We start from the raw sequence: 20,938 nt of genomic DNA on the forward strand, positions 1-20,938 counted from the left end.
GATGCGGTTAAAACATTTCTTGTTTATGAACAAAGGTAAAGAAACCAATACATTCACTTACTGCACAGCAAGGCTCAGATGGGTCAAACAGCCCCTAAGCTTCTTTTTACAGTTAAATTCCTATCTAAGTTCCTCTAAATGACTTTGTCATGTAACAGACTTTTGGAGATTATAGACTGTCTGATATAAAATGTATATATATTACAATTTATATATATACGTGTGTGTACCCACAAATAAAAGGAAAAATTATAATAGTGATTACCATTTTCCTTTGGGCAAGATGAAGCAGAGTGTCTCTTGGCCTTCATGTTTTTTGTTAATTTTCCATATATTTCCAGGCATGCATATATTTCTGTTTCTGCATAGGTTTCTAGGTTTCATCTGTTCTAATTAAAGATAATTTCCTCCGCAGAACACCCTTTCAACTGAATCTGATACTACTGATTCTTAAAAATCTCTTCATATAAAAATTCCATCTTTCGGGTCTAAATCAGTCCTTAAATATGTCCCAAAGGAGAATTATTTCAGTGACTTCTCTGCCATCATCCCCTGAGTTCCCACTCATTCCCCCTCTCCTCGGTGGCAGAGAACATCTTTTCCATTATTTATCCAACTGTAGATGTCCTCTAAAACACCGTCCTCATTCTGCTTCTATTGCTGCTTTTTGAATGTTAAAATGAATTAAAAATAAAAAATGAAAGCACAAAAGCCTCCAAATCTGCCATTCTCAGCCCCCCATCCAAATACATATATTTCTCAGGCTATATGTCAATTCTGTAACCTCCGGAGCATGAAAAACGACCTTAAACAGCCATGCTAAAAGAGTCCCAAACACTGTCCATACATAACTGGTATATAAAAAGATTGGGATTAAAAACTGCTCAATCAGCCTCATTCTGTCAAGTGATTATTCCCATGATTCCCATGGCTTTTTCCTCCTTTAGGCCTCATCCAGCTTTACTCCCTAATTTTAATTTGCATTTTCTTGTTGCCACAAAAACATCTCTAAGATTTTAACCATCCCTTCTCCTGGTTTTGGCCCATGGACATTTTTCTGGATGGTTTCATAATTCTGAATTTTTCAATGTTCATTGTCCTCCCAAAATATTTACATATTCTTAGTACAACTGAAATCCATGACTTATTTCTTGCTCTTCTGTTACTGCTGTTATCATCTGCCCAGGCCAATACTGACAGGATTTTCCCCTTCTCTTTACATGTGACAGGATTCCTGGTGGCAATGAATGTGAGGAGGTGAGGGTCAGTCTTAAAGTCATAAATGTGGGGCTGAGCACCTGTTTCCATCATCTGACCCCTATTGCTGCTCCATCATCTCTATCACCTGACCCAGATGCTGCAATTCACCAACAGACTCTCTTTCTGCTCCCAGATCCTTTCCACAAGCTTACTAAACTTCTTCCTCTCTTCAGGTCACTGATTTCTCTCTTCCTTCCAGTTCAGAGAATTCAAACTAGTGAAATCAACTCTCTACCACCTCTTCACAGCCTCTCCTTCTGGAAGAATTCAAGGTTTATCTGGGTCTAGCAAGAGTCAACAAGCCCATGTAATGTGCCTGGCTAGTAGAAGGTAAGAGACAGAAAGGATTATGCTCTCTTGGCTCAAATTTGATCCATTCCAAATTGGTGAATAACTGTGGTATTTGTTATGCTCTTACTAGGTGCCAAGCCTTGTACCTAGTACTGGGATAGGTATAATATATGTAGATCAGACACTGTCCCTGTAAGGTGCTTTGGTAGTAAAAACACCACCTAGAAACTAGAGTAGCAGCATGGCATAGTGGATAGAGCTTGAGTCTGGCAGTCAGAAGGTCATGGGTCCAAATCCTGGCTCTGCCACTTGTCTGCTGTGTGGCTTGAGCAAGTCACTTCACTTCTTTGGGCCTCAGTTACCTCATCTGTAAAACAGGGATTGAGACTGTGAGCCCCATGTAGGACAGAGGACTGTGTCCAACCTGATTTGCTTATCACCCCAGCACTTAGTTCAGGGTCTGGCACAAAGTAAGTGCTTAACAAATACCATTATTATTAGTATTATTACACAAAGAAATCAGTTTGCACAGCACACAGTCCCTGGACCACATGGGGCTTAAAGTCTTAATCTCCATTTAACTGGTGAGTTAAATGAAGCATAGAGAAGGTTACACAGCAGCCAAGTGGCAGATCCAGTATTAGAGAAGCAGCGTGGCTCAGTGGAAAGAGCACGGGCTTTGAAGTCAGGGGTCATGGGTTCGAATCCCGGCTCGGCCACTTGTCAGCTGTGTGACTTTGGGCAAGTCACTTAACTTCTCGGTGTCTCAGTTACCTCATCTGTATAATGGGGATTAAGATTGTGAGCCCCAAGTGGGACAACTTGATTCCCCTCTGTCTACCCCAGTGCTTAGAACAGTGCTCAGCTGTTCTAGTAACAGTAAGATAGTAACATAGTAGCATAGTATCATAGTTCATCTAGTATCATAGTATCATCTAGTAACAACATCATCATCAGTATCATCATCATAGTATCATCTAGTAACATAGTAAGCACTTAACAAATACCAACATTATTATTATTATTATTATTATTAGAACCCAGCTCCTTCTAACTCCCAGGCCCATGCTCTATTCACTAGGTCATGCTGCTTCCATGAGTAAGAATGTAAGTATTATAGAATCCACAGGTTCACTGAATGTAGGTTTGGTTCATAAAATGGCATATTTAATGCAATGATTCTCCCTTCTTGACTCCATTGTTTCAAATGACTGCCCATGCTGCACTTAGAGGTCTAAAATTGACCAGATCTGACAGCAGACTGAATATATGGGTTGAAAGAGAGGTAGGAGTCCAAAGATAATCCCAAGGATAAGGACCTTGAGAAACCATGGTATAGTCTACAGTGATGAGAAAGGTGAAGTGGATTAGAGAAAGAAGGTAAGGAGTTCAGTTTGGGACATAGTAAGCTCCAGATGTCACAGAGCATTAATGTAGAGAGGCTAGAAGAGATACAAGATTGCAGAGAAGGGGAGAGGTTGGGGTAGGGAACTAGATTTGGGAGTCATCTGTGAAGAGGTGGTAGTTGAATCTGTGGGAATGGATTAGGCTCCAAAGGTAATTAGTGTAGATAGAGAAGAGAAAGGAACCCAGAAATGAGAGACACCCACAGTTAGGGACTGGAAGGCAGAAGAACAACTAGATAAAAAGGCTAAAAAGGATCAGCCAGAGAGGTAGCAGGAGAACCCCAAAATGACAGCATTTCACATTTCATAGTTCATTTTCATAGGATGTCCATTCATTCAATAGTATTTATTGAGCACTTACTATGTGCAGAGCACTGTACTAAGCGATTGGAATGTACAACTCGGCAACAGATAGAGACAGTCCCTGCCCATTGATGGGCTTACAGTCTAATCGTGGGAGACAGACTGATAAAAACCAGACAACATAATCGCAATAAAAAGAATCAAGAGGATGTACACCTCATTAACAAAATAAATAGCATAATAAAAATGTATACAAATGAGCACAGTGCTGAGGGGAAGGGAGAGGGGGAGGAGCAGAGGAAAAGGAGGGGGAGGGGGAGTCAGTCCTACTGTGACATCAGCGGAAGTCTAGCCAATGAGATATTTGGGGCAAGAAAGAAGGGGGCTAGCTAAGGAAGAAATTCCATCTTTGGGTCAAGTGGGAAAGGACCTGTGGGTAGAACTCCCCTCCTGAGGTGCTTGTTGTGAACGTCCTGAAAAGCTGGCGTTCTTTGGCAGGCATTTTGAGAATGTAATGTTTTTTCCACCAGCTTGGGTATATTTTAAATTTGCTTTCCTCTCAACCATTGGTAATACTGGCATTGGTGGGTTCTGGGCTAGAACGTATGTAGTTGACTTTATCTGTGTTGAAAAGCTCATACAAAGTCTGTGGCCCATCATCATTTTCTAGAGTCAAATCTTCTGTGGATGTGAAATTCACTGGAGTAGTTCAGGAAATTTCAGCATGTTTCAAAATAAAAATGAGGCTCCGCTAATGTGAAGGAAGTAGTAATTGTGGGAGAGACAACTAATGTAAGCTTGCTGTGGGCAGGGAACCTGTAGACCAATTCTGTTGTATTGTACTCTCCCATGCATTTACTATAGGGACTTGACTAAGCAGTCAAGAAGTACCACTGATAATGATATTTCAAATCCACCAGCTTACCCCTACTTTATAAAAACAACCTTTGAACATTCAGTGGTCAGGGTTTTCACTAACCACATGGAATTGAGAGTTATATAACAAATTTGGAATGGTGTAGGCAGCCATTCAGATAATTCAGAGAAAGTGAGCTTCACAGTTTTTCCAGCATATTCAGGACTGGCTGTCTAGAATACCAAATTCACTAGATAAGTGTAACTTTATCTACTTCATCTGGGCTACATAGGCCTGAGCTGGGAATGATGAAAGAAGGAAACAAAGATGGGAAGTAGGAATTGGCTCAATTAGAAACACTAAAGAAAGCGATCATATAGTAATAACAATAATTGTATTTTCCTCACAATGGGGAAAGAGTAAATAAAACCTGGATTCAAGCATGCAGAAGTTTCTTTAAACAAATCACTCAAGAACTTGAAAGCCGTTTTCTGTTTTTGCCCATTATTGAAAATTCAAGTTTGTTATATTTTTGCTTTTACAATCGATCACAATCAATTGTATTGAATACTTGCTCTGTGCCTAGAATGCAACTAACTGAATTCACTCACCATTCCTGTTTTCTACAGAGAATTTTCAAAGTGCTGTAATAATAAATCCCGTGAAAGGCTTCCACCATAAAGAGATTCTAAAGCCTCTACACAAAGAAACTCAGTTAAGACCATGCAGTAAATAAGATCTCACTGCAAATTCAAGGAAAGACCCTCTATATCTAAACCCATTAGACGAATCCCTTATTGTGCTGCTAGTCTCATCCTTTGAAGGTCACACCACAGTGCCTATTTCTCACTGTGGATAGGCAACCTGTGGAATGCAAAGCTGCTGGAAGTCCTTGAGCTGAATACTTGTGGCTGGATAATTGTATTACTGGTAATAATATCTGTGGTTACGTGTGCTAGAGAAAATCAAATCTCATGCACCGGGATGTCGCCGCATGCCTACAAGGATGGCAAAAGGATTTCCCCTGACACTGCTTCGCTGAGGAATGATTCTGCAAAATACATGTCCTGGAAAGAGCTATTGATTCCCTCCCCTGGCCAATCACACACCTAGGGAGTTTCTGCTACTCAACAAATGGCTTCATTTAGAAATGAGGTAGAGAAGTGGAATCTGGTTTCTCAGTGGAGAGCAGGATGATGCTGGCCTCCTGCAGTTACCGGCAGGTTGGACGTCAGAAGCCAGCCCAAATCGAAGCATGTAACACTGCAGTCAGATATTCATAAATACAGATCTTTCTCCGTAGATATTTTGCCAAAAAGACATTTGACCTCAACTGAATAGAGATAATTACATACTCTATTTCAAAAATTTAGATCCATTTGGTGATCCCTTTATTAACTGAAACAGGGCCTTTTATGTCTTTTCTGATGCCGCCTCTTAATAGAATAATTTCAAAGCTATTAGCATTTAAAGAGGAATTAGACGAAGATGTCCTGAATTGTCCCTTCTCCTGACTCTCAGAGCTCATGGGACCCTTGGCATAGCTAATTAGGCTGAAATGAATATTAAATGCATTGATCTCTATCAAGCACATCATAGAATTAAAGGGATGAGACTCTCAAGAAGTGTATAATGCAAATTTAGCTTTTTCTGAAGCCAATTACCCAACTATCATAAACAGAGATGCTTTGTGATTTATCATTTATTGAAAATCTCCTTGTGCAGGGTCAAACTCCCTTAGGACAACGTCAGTGCTCTGTTTTAGTGAGAACGAGCAAGGAGAGGAAGGGATAACAGTTCTACCTGGTTTTCAGTGAAACTTACTAACTCCATTATTCATTTTAAAAAGCTAGGGATGTTTTGCTCAGGAATCCTGATACAGGATTTAGGAGCCCAAACTTGTCTCTTGAATGCCTAAAGAATCTCAGGTTCTTCCACTGAGGAGAGCTACCTATGCATAATGATTAAATATTTTCCTCTTTCAGGTTTTCTGCAGAGAAAAAAAGTTACTTGTTACCACCTCTTTTATTCACAGACTCATGACCTTCTGGAATTTTCTTCCCAGATTCATGCTAGTCATCTGTTCTACTCTTAGGCAATTTAGAGAAAAAGCCCTGACATGAAAGGAGCAAAATTGGGATAAGGATATTTTTTGGTGCTTTCTTTATACAGATGGTTCACAAACCTCTCCATCCCATGCTCCTCTAGAGCATTCCCTGAATGTTATGATTATACTTTCCCAAGCAAAGTCTGCCCAGAGTGGGCACTCAATAAATACAACTGAATGAATGAACTCTGACTTATCTTTCCTAAACTGCATACATTTTAATGCTTTTGAAAAAAAGAGGTTTGCTTTGCTTTGCTTTGCCCATGTCTGAAGGGATGGGGTTCTCATCTTAGTTAGGAATCATCTATTGAAAGATTTTGGCCACGAATATGGGAGAAGTAAGGGTAAAGGCATGCTGGGGACCCTTCATTCATTCAATCATATTTATTGAGCGCTTACTATGTGCAGAGCACTTAAGTGAGAAGAAAGGAGGGCATTGTAGATGGTTCATAGCTCCGGATCTGGGATCCCTTACAATCTTTCTTAGAATCAAACATTGCCATGATATTGATTTTTCTGAAGAAAGCTAATAACTTTTTTTAACACTGCCTGTGCTTTCATTACTATTTGTTTCTCTACTTGGGTTCAGCTAGAGTGCCTTTAACTTATTATTTAAACAGTCTTACTACTTCCTCTTCAGTGAATGAGTCCCAGACATCTTCCAAGTGGAATGTTAATGATGCCTCTCTGCCCAAACTAAGATTTGAAAAGGTTCACATTGAGTGTGAAAGCAAAATTGTGGCCTGAGATAATGGGCTGTGTTGTTTTAAGCTTCAAGCAAATTCTCGGCTTTTCTCAAGACTTCTATTATTGTAATCTCCGAATAGCTTCCCATCTTCCAGAGCTTGAATGTCCCATGACTCCCAGAGTGTCACAAGCTCCATGTGCCTTTTCACACAAGTTTGACTGAAGAGTCTCTTTAATTTCTCTTGTCAATAGAGACAGACATGAAATGGTCACAATACTATACCTGTGTAAGCGCACCACTCGTCACCATGACAACACTGAATGGGCACTAGACAGGCCTCCTAAGGAAACCATCCCTACTCTCCTGCTGGCAGTGCTGCTGACACATATTCCATCAAATTGTGCAGTTCTCTTTCAGTCTACAACTTCACTTCTTCAAGACAGAGTACGGGATAAGATCAATTACGGTGATAGAGAGGAGGTTCATTCAGTATCCTAATCAGAACTGACTTCACTTCCTTTTAGATACATCCTGGGACGAAGGCTATAAATCTCACTACTATTACCTACCTACCTTTTCAACTGGAGCTAAAGGTGGAAGTCAAAGAAAGAAGCAATTTTGGCTAAGAACTCAAGGATGCAGGCCTATTTGAACTCCAGAAGAGACCAGAAGACTTCCTCTACCTCATAAAATGACCTAGACTCACCCAGTTTTCTGTCTACCTGTGAGCATAGATTCCATTCATTCACTTGGGGAGACTCTGTAGACTATACTTTCTGGAAACGCTAAGATTCAAGACAAGTCTCGTGATGCTCATCTTTTGGGTCTTCGTTCGTGTGAACCAATTCCCTAACACCATCTCTCGCTTTATCATCGTTGTCATTGTCAGCAGCAGCAGTACTGTCATCGTCATCAACAGTAGCAGCATCAAAACACACAACCGTGACTTCATCTTACTTGAATGAGCCTTTGCTTAGCACCAGCGATGCACACTTCAGTTCGTCTTGCTCTACTGAAGACCTGGCACACATATTAAAAAGGCAAGATTCACTTTGGGGAGGGAGGTGAATAAAGAAACAACACTTTAAAAAGGGGGAAACCTGGACCAAGAACCCACAACAGTTTTTCAAATTCACCTGGAAGAGAAGAGATGTGGTCTGTCCTCATTGTGATTCTTGACAGGACTTACCCATAAAACAACTTCTAATAAAGGAATCTCCAAACGAACGGTTCTTTAGAGACCACACAGTCTCCAAGAACTCATTCAATTGTTATTCATACAATATGCTTTCTAACTGCCAGGGTCACTTTGCTGCTGAGGTACATGATGAAAGGAAAGTAATGAATCTTGGTCATTTTCCTCCTGTCTCTTCCCCCATTCTTGAAGACAGAAATGGATGTCTTCATTCCATTCCTGATCCAAGTGGGTGGGAACTGGCCACTGCTGAGTTGTTGAAAGGGAACGATAACAACGCTGTTCTGAGCTCTTCTGATCATTCCCCACTGAGATGAGAGTATCTAGGGCCTCAGGTCCTAGGAGGAATTTTGTCGCCTGAAGATCCCAAGCTTCTTTAAAGTGTGGTTAAATTCAGAGTGGGGCTCCATTGTTATTCCCAACTGAAACACATGTGCTCAGCTTTCAAGTTAAAAGTGATTTTTAGGAACCTAAAAGCTGGCTTTGTAAAACTTTTTATTAGAAATTCTTTAGAGTGTATAGATCATTTATCTCTGCTGGAACCTAATGCCGTTGTACTTACACAAATGGAGCTGATCCTACTGGTAAACTGCTCATTTTCTGAAGGCACATTAACTCCTTCAGGACCTGAACCAAACAGCAGGCCATGAACCTGAAAGAATGTGTGATCAGCAGGTGAACCACTTGAGACTCTTCCCATCACCAGGATCAAGCCCATTAATGTTCTAGTATATGTGTGTGTGGGTGTGTATAGATATATATATATATATATATACATACCTCTTCAACACCCCTCAGCTACATACACAACCACACACCTCCCACATACACTTACATACACATACACACGTAGAAATATTAGAACAAAAATTATTTCTTCTTTCATAAACAAAAATGGTCTTTGCCTTGACATTCAAGCTCAATTTGTGAACAGGGAAAAGATAATTAAAAGCAAATGGGTGCCTTTGTATGTTTGTAGCTATTGATTCATGTCAACTACTATTGGAGCACCTATTTAGCCTATCAATCTTCCCAGTTCTCTTTTCCTCCTACATAAATAAACTTGTGACTGTCACCTCCATTGGATTCTAATATCTTTGAGGGCAGGGATTGTATCTTTACCTCTACTGCACTCTCTCAAGCAGTTAGTACAGTTCTCTACCCATAGTAACCCAGTGTAAATGGGTTACTCTATAAATGTAAATCACTTTATAATCTAGATATATTAGAATGAAACCTCTACAGTTCCTTCTATCTCCCTTCCCAGGGTTCCTTCACACTTGTCAGGTTTTTGTGACTCTGAAAAACACTCTAAATTTTTCATAGACAAGCTTTCAATGTTTGTACTCCTGTTTTTTAATTTAATGGGATTTCTGAGAAGGTAAATGCCTCGAGATATTTAGATGATCCCTGTAGAATGGTATCGCCCGAGGGTACTTCAAAGTACTACAGGTTACAGTAACCACTGGGATGGGACCCTGAGACTGTAATCTGGTGGTAGCTTTGGGACCTTTATAAGACTTGCAACTTGTTGAATAATGCCTGCAGACTCTGTTAGCCTGGACTCTGTATTTCATTTCAGGCATTTTCTTGGTCTCATAAATTTCCAAGAAATTTTTACCAAATGCAGTTAAAACTGAAAATTCCAAAGTGACTCAGCTATGGCACCTGGGTTTTATGTAGGATGGGTCTATCCAAGGGGTCACTGAGCTTGTTGAAAGATGCTTCTAATGCATTTTACCACTGCTGTAGTCATAAGGAAGACAAATTAAGTGGCATCCAAAGGATCTCGCATTTGGTATCTTCATTTGGAAGCAGAATATAATGACTAAGGTATGTTGTCTAGGTTGTTATGGGATGTTAAGAATCTACCTTCATGTTTCCACAATCTTATATTCTTAATATTTAGGCTGATGAAGTGCCAAAAATGGGCTATGTGCTCTCAGACAACTTCTTGCTGGGTGTATACTAGAAATCTTGTATAGTATGGTACTCAATTGGAGCTAATTAACTACTGTTGATTGATTGAAAAGCCTTTGAATGGAAAGATGAGCTTCCTTGGGAGCAAGTACAAAGTATTTCATTCAACTTAAATTAGAATCAATTCTATGCTATAACAACCCAAGATAGAGTAAGTCAGAGGCATTACTGTGTGCAGAGCACTGTACTAAGTAAATGCTTGAGAGAGAACAATAGATTAAGTAGACATGATCCCTTCCCTTGAGGCTCTTACAGTCTAATTGTAGTGTCTTTGTTAACAGGTGTTTACATCACTGATTTAATGGGCAGCAGCAACAAATAAGGCCAATAAAATGCTAGGCATCTTCAGGGAAAGTTTACCACAGTTATTATTATTGAAGTTGTAGAAACAAATGAAAAAAACTCGATTCTCCTATTTTGTAAACTATTATATTCTGTAAACCATACATAATATTTTCATACCTGGAATAGGGTGCACAGTTCTGACCAACACCCCCTAGGAAAAACATAATGGAACTGTAAAATGTATGTGGGAAACCAGTAGGATGGAAAAAGGAGAGGCCAAAGAGAATAGAACTCTTCTTTCTGGGAAGGGACATGGCTGAATCTTAAAAAAAGCAAAAACCCATCATGAAGAGTTTGGTCAAGCTTTAGACAGACATGCTTTTCATCATATCCCCTCAACATGGCTGGGGGTAAACAATGAAGCTTGACGGTGCTAGGTTCAAAGGGAAACAAAGGATATAAACAGCAGATGGTAAGCATATGGATTTCATTACTACAGGAAGTTGAGCAGGCAAAAAATATTAATAGGTTCAAGAGGGGGTTGACTAAAGTCGTAGATAAAGCCGAAAATATCTAATGGGAGATAAAACAGAGTAGTAGAAGAGTCCTTTTCTTCCAAGTATCACTTGGTGGGCAGAATATTGGGCTGGAGGATGATGTGACCCTTTGTGGATTTGCTTAAATGTTTAAGATTTTTCTACCCAGAAACACCAACACCTTCAACAAAAATCCTCTCTAAGCCCCAGCAATCTCAAATATTAAATAGGTGATTCCCTAAACACCCAGACATAAATTACCTTTCAGTATGTGTTTATACATTTTCTAGTTTTGAGGTGCTCTTGTTGTCAGAGAATAAAACCTGAGTAGCAGAGCTGACTAAATAGAACATTTAAAAAAATCTAGAAAGCAAATCCTAGCAGTGCCCTGAAAGTGTAAAGAGATAAATGTTATTATCTCCATTTGGCTATGCTAAGAACTAAGGAGGTTAATTCTTGGCCGCTCATGACCTAGTGGAAAGACCATGAGCCTGGGATATCTGTTATATATGTATTTATATTAATGTCTGTCTTCCTTTCTAAACTATAAGCTCATTGTCAGCAGGGAATGTGCCTCTTTGTTGTTATTTTGTACCCTCCCAAATGCTAAATACAGTGTTCTGCATACAGCAAAGTACTCAATAAATACGATTGAATGAGTCAGGGGACGTGGGTTCTCATCCTATCTCTGCCACTTGCCAGCTATGTGACCTTGGGCAAGTCATGTAACTTCCCTGTGGTTCAGTTTTTTCATCTGCAAAATGGGAATTCCTCTTCTCCCTCCTTATCCTATGAGCCCCATGTGGAAACATTATCCTATGTCTACCCCAGCACTTAAGTCAGTGCTTGGCATACAGTAAGCACTTAATTTTTATTGTTACTATTATTAGGTTTTTGCTCCTTTCATTCTAGTGAGCCAGTCTCTTCCAGGTCACCAATAATCTCCTCCTAGCCAAGTCCAAAGGGCTCTACTTTATCCTAATCCTCCTTGACCTTTCTGCCAACTGTCACATTTTGAATCACTTCCTTCTCCTAGAAACATTATTTCACCTTACTTTCACTCACTGAGAAGCATTGTGGCTCAGTGGAAAGAGCATGGGCTTTGGAGTCAGGGCTCATGAGTTCTAATCCCAGCTCTGCCACTTGTCAGCTGTGTGACTGTGGGCAAGTCACTTAACTTCTCTGTGCCTCAGTTCCCTCGTATGTAAAATGGGGATTAAGACTGTGAGCCCCACGTTGGGCAACCTGATTCCCCTGTGTCTACCCCAGCACTTAGAACAGTGCTCGGCACATAGTAAGCGCTTAACAAATACCAATTCACACAGTATTCATTTGATTCTCCTCTACTTTAGCTATCATCTTTATCAATTTCTTTTCTAATTTAATTCTCTCAATTCCTCTTGTCCCTGGGACTTTTTTTTTTCTTTGGTTAAGTATTGATTGTGTCAAACACTTTTCTAAGTGTTGGGATAGGTATAAGTCAATTAGATAGGTCACAGTCCCTATTCCCACACGTGCTTCATAGTCTAAATAGGAAGGAACTCCCTCTCAATTCAAATCTGCAGTACTGTGGGCCTCTCCACTGGTAAAGCCCTCCTGAAAACCCACCTCCGGTAACCATTCCCTTGATAACTTTCTTTCCCCTGATTATTATCCTCCAAAGGATCAATTTGGCACTTAGTTATTCACAGCAACCTGAAGCACTTATGAAATACACCCATTTGATATTCTTATATTTAAGCCATCTACCATTCTGTTCTCCTTTGCCTCCTAACTTTAGATAATTTTGATTTTGTCTCTCCTATTCTATTTTAATGTTCTTGAGGACAGGGATTGACCTTTTATGCCTATTTTACCCTCCCAAGCAATTAGTATTCATTCATTCATTCATTCATTCATTCATTCGTATTTACTGAGCACTTACCATGTGCAGAGCACTGTACTAAGTACTTGGAAAGTACAATTCAGCAATAAAGAGAGACAATCCCTGCCCATCCTGGTCTTACAGTCTAGAAGCAGGGAGACAGACATCAAAACAATGATTTATCCAGAGTAGTCACTTAATAAATATGATTGATTTATTGATTAACTACCCAAAGTCACATAGGCCCTTTGGACTTGGGGAGAGATACTTGATGGTGTGTTTTTTTTATTTACCAGATCATGATGTTACTTCCATGAAGAAATTTAAATCCAGATATCCTTCCAGATGGGGCTAAAAAAATTAGTATTTAACATCAAAAACCAAAATATATCTATTATCAGGAATGATGTGAGATTTACACTTGTTTTGACAAATTTTTCCTTGCTAAAAAATGTAGATTTTTCTTTTAAGAAAAGAAACTTTTATGATTAAATTGGGATAGGTAAATAAAAGCTGAAGCTGTAGCTCGCTTATGTTCAGTTCAGATTTTGGCTTGTGAAATCTTTTGTTCCTGTTATAGACATCTTTAAGTATGCCCTTTTAAATGTTTTGACTGCGTCTTTCTTTACAGCAGAGTGGTACAGAAGAACAGAGATCAAGGGGACCGTTTATATTTGGAGCCATAGAAATCTGATGCTAAAATGAATGATTTCACGGTTGTGTGTTTAAAGGAAATCAGTTTACTTTCCTGTTTCTGAGGGAAGAGGTACAGGGCATAATGAGTTCCTCTGGGCTTTTCTTTTCAGCTAGATTTGGGAATTCATTTTGGACCATTTTGTTCTATAGAGGTTTGGTCGCTGGAAACTGTCACTCAGGCTGCAGTTGCTGGCAACCAATTGATTGGCAGTTGACCTGGATTATCGTCATTGTTGTTTTCTTCATCATCTTCATCATCATCAACATCTTAACCTGTGTGCTTAGCACTGTTCTTGGCACTTAGTGTCTATGTAGAAGAAATACGAGACTTGATCCTTGCCACTGAACTTGCAATTAATGGGGAAGACAAGGGAACATACACTGATGAAAATATGGCGGAGAAGCAGCGTGGCGCAGTGGAAAGAGCATGGGCTTTGGAGTCAGGGCTCATGAGTTCGAATCCCAGCTCTGCCACTTGTCAGCTGTGTGACTCTGGGCAAGTCACTTAACTTCTCTGTGCCTCAGTTCCCTCATCTGTAAAATGGGGATTAAGACTGTGAGCCCCACGTGGGACAACCTGATTCCCCTATGTCTACCCCAGCGCTTAGAACAGTGCTCGGCACATAGTAAGCGCTTAACAAATACCAACATTATTATTATTATTATTAATTGTTGAAAGATTTGATATAAATAGTAAACCCAAATAGCTCTACAGGATACATTTTTAAAAACCATAAAATGCATAGGAATAAGGAGAATGTTCATAGAATTACTTGGCTGGAAAAGTGTGGGGATTAATTAGGCAATGCCTGCACCCTTTGCTCTTCCCCCTTCCCCTCCCCTCAGCACTGTGCTCATTTGTATATATTATTTATTACCCTATTTATTTTGTTGATGAGGTGTATATCTCTTTGATTCTATTTATCTTGATGATGTCTTGTTTTGTTCTGTTTTGCTTTGCTGTCTGTCTTCCCCATTTAGACCCTGAACCCCTCATTGGGCAGGGATTGTCTTTATCTGTTGCCAAATTATACATTCCAAGTGCTTAATACAGTGCTCTGCACATAGTAAGTGCTCAATAAATACTATTGAATGAATGAATGGAGGAGGAGACCTTTTAGAAAGGCTTTGAAGGTTGGGAGGGACTTGGTGAAATAAAGTTTAGGTGAGGGTGTTAAGGTAGAGGGAAAGTTAAGAATAATGGGTTGAATGAGGGAGACTGTAAACAATGGTTAAGAAGTTTGCTTGGGAAAGTACTAATTGCCAGGTGAGATTAGGTTAAATAAAATTTAGGGTAGAGAGTGTTCAGATGAAGGAATATTATGAGCAATGGGTTATAGAGAAGCAGCATGGCCTAGTGGATAGAACACTAGCCTGGGAATCAAAAGGACCTGGGTTCAAATCTCTGCTAATTATCTAACCACTCTGTGGCATTATACTCTCCCAAGTTCTTAGTACAGTGCTCTGCACAAAGTAAGTGCAACTTTGCCTAGTTGATAGAGCATGGGTCTGGGAGTCAGAAGGACTTGGGTTCTAATTCCAGCTCTGCCACCTGTCTGCTGTATGATCTTGGGCAAGTCACTTTACTTCTCTGTGCCTCAGTTATCTCATCTATAAATAGGGATTAATTAAGACTGAGAGCCACATGTGAGACAGGGACTGTGTCCAACCGATTAAATTGTATCTACCCCATTGATTAGCTCAGTGCCTGGGTCATAATAAGTGCTTAACAAATACCATAAAAATTGGGAGAGACTCAAAAGTAAGCAGTGCTTAGGAGGTTTGCTTGGGAAAAATAAATAGTAACTCCAATGCAGGGGCAAAAAGGAAAAGAGAAGCAAGAGGGGATAAATTAAACTATGAGGCCCTTGTGGGACAGAAACTGTGTCTGATCTCATAACTCCATATGCACCCCCAGTGTTATGAAGATAACACTGAGAAGCAGCATGGCTCAGTGGAAAGAGCACGGGCTTGGGAGTCAGAGGTCAAGAGTTCGAATCCCAGCTCTGCCACTTGTCAGCTGTGTGACTGTGGGCAAGTCATTTAACTTCTCTGTGCCTCAGTTACCTCATCTGTAAAATGGGAATTAACTGTGAGCCTCACGTGGGACAACCTGATTACCCTGTATCTACCCCAGCGCTTAGAGCAGTGCTCGGCACATAGTAAGCACTTAACAAATACCAACATTATTACTATTAAGATAAATGTTCCATAAATATTATGATTATTATGAGAAAGTCAGCTTATGGAGATCTTTGAAGCTAATGGTCAACAGCTGGTTCCTTAATCCCTGAGACAAATGGACCCCTGCATTTGGTCCAGTGGAAAGTGCATTGCCAGGGGAATAAGGAGATCCTGGTTCTGGTAGATCCCGGTTCTAGTCCTGCTTCTGTTGATAGCTGGCTTAATGTGGGCAAAGGTCACACATGCCCATTGCAATGTTTTAGAAAAAGCACGGTGTAATGGATAAAGCCCTGGCCTGGGAATCAGAAGGTCATGAGTTCTAATATTGGATCTGCTCTGTGTCTTCTGTGTGACCTTGGGCAAATCACTTTACTTCTCTGGGCCTCAGTTACCTCAACTGGAAAATGGGGATTAAGACTGTGAGCCCCACGTGGGACAACCTGAATACCTTGTATCTACCCCAGTGCTTAGAACAGTGCTTGGCACATAGTAAATGCTTAACAAATACCATAATTATTATTATTACCCCTGTCCTAGTCACCTGTTGTCCCCTGATTCCCAGGGAACACAACTGCACAAGGGAGTGGTACAGTGTGAGGAACTCACACTTTAATAGCTCTGTGCAAAATCTTGGTCCTGAAGACCAAGGTTCTCCTGTTTTTCCTTTTGGGACATTCCATCATCATACATTTTGGAGAGGGCCCCGAAAATGTTAAAGAGGAGTTGTAACATTCTAACCCAATCCATTGATTATATTTACCCCAGGGAGACCAGAAAAAAGTGTCAGGACATGGTTTGCCTAATAATAATAACAATAATAATAGTAATCGCGGTATTATTGAGAATCAGCATGGCTCAGGGGAAAGGGCACGGGCTTAGGAGTCAGAGGACATGGGTTCTAATCCCAGCTCCACCACCTGTCAGCTGTGTGACTTTGGGCAAGTCACTAACTTCTCGGTGCCCCAGTTACCTCATCTGTAAAATGGGAATTAAGACTGTGAGCCTCATTTGGGACAACCTGATTGATTATCCTTTATCTACCCCAGCACTTAGAACAGTGTTCAGCACATAGAAAATGCTTAATAAACACCAACACTATTATCATTATCATTTAAATGCTTACTATGTGTAAGCACTGGGGTAGATACAAGTTAATTAGGTTGGACATAGTCCCTCTCCCACATAGGGTTTACAATCTTAATCCTCATTTTACAGATGAGGAAACTGAGGCACAGAAATATGAAGTGTCTGCCCAAGGTCACACAGTAGTCTAGTGGCATGATTGGGATTAGAACACAGGTCCTTCTGACTCCCAGACCCATGCTCCATCCACTAAGCCACACTGCCTCTCAGCAGAAGTAGCAGAGGAAAGCGTCCTTTTTTAATATTTGCCTTCCCTCCCCAACTACCTTCCTTTCTCACCCTTCTCAAGCAACCTGAAGAGGTCCTTTAAATCACGAGGGATGTCCATTTGCAGTAGCTCAGTTGCTTTCTCAGTAGAAAATACCACTGTCAAGTTATGTCATCCTTTGGAAGGGAAATGGGGAGGGAACTGTATTTGATTACACTTTAGTATAAAAACTTAAGAGCAAATAGATATTAAAGAAGTTTCTCTCATGTCCATAATCATTCCAGAAGAGCTCACCTTGAGACTATCTTTCAATCTCATTGCCCAGGTGAGTGTCCTCCACTGTTTTACCAAAATGCCCTACTATGACCATAACTATCTCCCTTGCAGTCTTGTAAAAGGAGACTTTGAGCTGCATTCATTTATGCAAGAAGGGAAGATATGATGTAGATAAACTACAGTCCCTTAATGCTAACTATATTTCTCCATATTGATTAAATCATTTTGGAATTTTCCTGACATTGAAATTCTGCAATCCCTGGAGATGAGTAGATTTCTGCATCTCAAACACTTTGCCTTATTAAAAATCCAATAATGTCTCCCACTGGAAAAGGAGCTGGACAAGAGAAAACATTTTCTTTCATTTCTCAATGGAAAATCAAGTCTGCTGATTAAAACAGAGTAATGGTTTCCAAAAGCTCCTCTTGACAGAACATTTGCTTTCTCATTTCCTAATGAATTACTCCCCACAGTAACTCATTAAATTTCAAGCCACACAGCTCTCAAGAGACCTCCTTTTTCCCATTCACCAGCCTGAATGTTCAGTAGTTGAAAACCTCAAAAACCACAGCCCAAGCCACTTTGACCCCATTGGTTCATATGACAGGGTGACTCTATGGTTAACAGTCCAAAAAAGGCTTTACACTTAAATGCTCAGAGAGAAACAGGAAACCAGATTTTCTGTATCTGTATAGTGGCACAAATTCTGCTAATGAGACATGAAAGAAAAGAAGAACATTGGGATAGTCAGTGATGCATCAGTGCCTGCCAAGAGATTGGGAAAGAACATTTTTATTTAGTCTCACCTCTCATCATGAGGTGAATTTGTTCTTGAACTCCTTGGGCTCAATCCTAAAATAATTACAATTGCCTAATACCTATCTTTATTGGAAGCTTAACTAATGACTTTATTAATTAAGATGCTTGGTGAAATACATAGATGTTAAATGAACTTTGCCATCACTCAGGACCAGTGACTAGGAGTTCTTCATATGTCAGATGCTTTCTTTAAGAGTGGCTTAAAGGCAGACCATAAACTCTTTGCCTGCAGTCAGATTGAGATCCCTAGAGAGATTATGAAAATTGCTGTTTCAGGAATGGGAGAATCTTTTATTTAAAAAGTTTATTTATGCTGTTTCTTCCTTGGTCTCTGAGACAAAGTGCTGTAATGTTTGAAAAGCATTTTTTGTTTAAACTAACTTGCCTTGTTTGTTCTGTTTTGCTTTGCTGTCTGTCTCCCCTGTTTAGACTGTGAGCCTGTTATTGGACAGGGATTGTCTCTATCTGTTGCCTAATTGTACATTCCAAGCACTTAGTACAGTGCTGTGCACAAAGAAAGCACTCAATAAATACCATTGAATGAATGAATGAATATGGGCATCTTTGAAAACAGTGGGGAAGAGGCCATTAGAGAGTCAACAGTTGAAGATGACAGGGAGGGAAGAAGGGAGGGGGAAAGTGTTTTTGATGAGGTAAGAAGGAATGGGGTCAGATGCACAGGTGGAGGGCGTGGATTTTGAGAGAAGGCAGGAGATTTCCTCTGGAGATAGTGCTGGGAAAGATGGGAGAGTCAAAAAAGGGGCAGGATAGGGGCAGGTGCTATCTTCAAGAGGTCACATCTGAAAGTGTCAATTTTGTTGATGAAGTAGGTGGCCAGGTCAGTGGGGGCAAGAGATAGGGGAGGCTGGGGGACAAAGGGCCTAAAGAGGGAGATGAATGCCTGGAACAACTGGTGAGGGTGGTGGGCATGGGTGTCAATAAAGATGGAGAAATAGTTTTGGAGAGGAGAGGGCAGAGTTAAAGCTTGCAAGGATAATCTTGAAGTGAACAGAATCTGCCTGATACCTAGATTTCCACCAACAATGCTCTGCGGTTTGTGTACTAGAGCAAAGGAAGCGGACTGTAGAGGTGATCCAGGACTGTGGGTTAGTGATACGAGAATGAACAATGGATAGGGGAGTGGGTGAGTGGAGTCCACATACTTGAGGATGTGATGATTAGCTGCCTTCCAATCTGAGTTCCTTGAGACTGGCTCAACTTCTTTCAGTATTTTCTCAGAGTTTCCATTTCCCATACTAAAAGCATTTCTGCTGCTTGTCTTTATTTCATTTCTCCACATTTCTCTTAAAGGGGGAAAAAAGACCAGAAATAATCATCTACTTAATGTTGAGAAAAGTGAAGGAAAACTTTTTGTGACCCCCCTCCTGTTAATGATTTGAGTTTTTAGGTGATTACTAATATTTCCTCATATTTCCATAAGAAGGATGCTATTGATGCCTGTCTACTTGTTTTGTCTTGTTGTCTGTCTCCCCCTTCTAGACTGTGAACCCATTGTTGGGTAGGGATTTTCTCTGTCACCGAACTGTACTTTCCAAGCACTTAGTACAGTGCTCTGCACTGTAAATGTAGTAAATGCTCAATAATACGATGGAAGGAAGGAAGGAAAGAAGGAAGGAAGGAAGGAAGGAAGGAAGGAAGGAAGGAAGGAAGGAAGGAAGGAAGGAAGGAAGGAAGGAAGGAAGGAGCTATTTCCCAAGTCACCATTGGATATATATACCAATCTTTCAGGAAAAAAAGTTAGGGCAGCAGTATTCTTTCAATTATTTTTATTATTATTATTATTATTATTATTTTTATCACTGTATTTAAGAGCTTATCATATGACAAGCACAGGTCTAAGCTCTGGGGTAGTTACAAGTTAATCAGCTTGGACACAGTTCCTGTCCCCCTTGGAACTAACAGTCCCAGTAGGAGGGAGGACAGACACTGAATCCTCATCTTACAGATGAGAGAAAGAGGCACAGAGAAGTTAAGCCATCTGCCCAAGGTCACATAGGAGCTGAGGGGCAGAGTCAGCATTAGAACCCAGTTTGTTTGATTTCCAGGCCAGTGCTCTTTCCACTAGCCTATGCTGCTCCATCCTGTATCACGCTGCTTCTCACTTCCAGTCCAAATCCATGTAGCATCTGACAAGGCCTGTTCCTTTCCTCCCGTGGCCTCCCACCACCAGTAAAAGAGTGGGCAAGTAAATCGCAGTGGCCATTTGTTTGGTTGGAGTCCTCAGCACACATCTGAACTGATGCTTCAAATATAGGTAAAAGCTGTGAAAAAACCTTTCTGTGAAATTAAGTCGGCTGGCTTGATCCTGGATGAAAGTACATCGTCTGAGAATCACCATTTCAAGGGAGGATTTTTTTTTAAAAAAGAGGGGAGCAGGATTCATTCTGAGGTGGATTTTCATCAGCTCTCTTTCTCTTGCACCTTTGAGCATTTGCATAAATTATTTGGTAATTAGCATCTTTAATTGCTTTCTGACATTAAGAATTAGTCTGGCTCCCAGCTCTGCATTCTCAGTCAGAGTCATTACTACGCGTGTCATTAGAGTCACTAGAGTCAATTGAGTCTGTCGTGAAGCAGTGTTTATCATCTAGCTTTCCTCACAGCCCACAGACACTTTGACATGCCATGAAGAACCAGGGACACAGAGAAGATGGGGAGGGTTTTCCCTCATGTTAAAATTGTCTCCACAAAGGGGGTTATAGGATGATCATCCTCTTCTCTGATATTTCCAAGATCATTAATCATCATGATGATCATGCATAGTGATAAATAGAAAGCAATTACTGGTACACTGAATGATCATTCCATGTTTGTTTTGTG

At 40.4% G+C, this 20,938-nt stretch overlaps 1 long non-coding RNA gene across 4 annotated transcripts; it reads left to right on the forward strand.

Moving 5' to 3' along the window:
• Positions 1-1,415: 1,415 nt before the first annotated feature.
• On the forward strand, positions 1,416-8,155 carry LOC103166428. Of its 4 annotated transcripts, none has more exons than XR_005659851.1 (2): positions 1,416-1,590; positions 7,436-8,155. It is a non-coding gene; the product is annotated as an uncharacterized LOC103166428 (long non-coding RNA). The 4 variants fall into 4 exon arrangements; XR_003757910.2 differs by lacking the exon at positions 1,416-1,590 and adding an exon at positions 3,658-3,795; XR_005659850.1 differs by lacking the exon at positions 1,416-1,590 and adding an exon at positions 3,658-3,771.
• Positions 8,156-20,938: the final 12,783 nt, after the last annotated feature.

The sequence above is a fragment of the Ornithorhynchus anatinus genome, chromosome 3 (genome assembly GCF_004115215.2).
Source record: "Ornithorhynchus anatinus isolate Pmale09 chromosome 3, mOrnAna1.pri.v4, whole genome shotgun sequence".
NCBI classification, from domain to species: Eukaryota; Metazoa; Chordata; class Mammalia; order Monotremata; family Ornithorhynchidae; genus Ornithorhynchus; species Ornithorhynchus anatinus.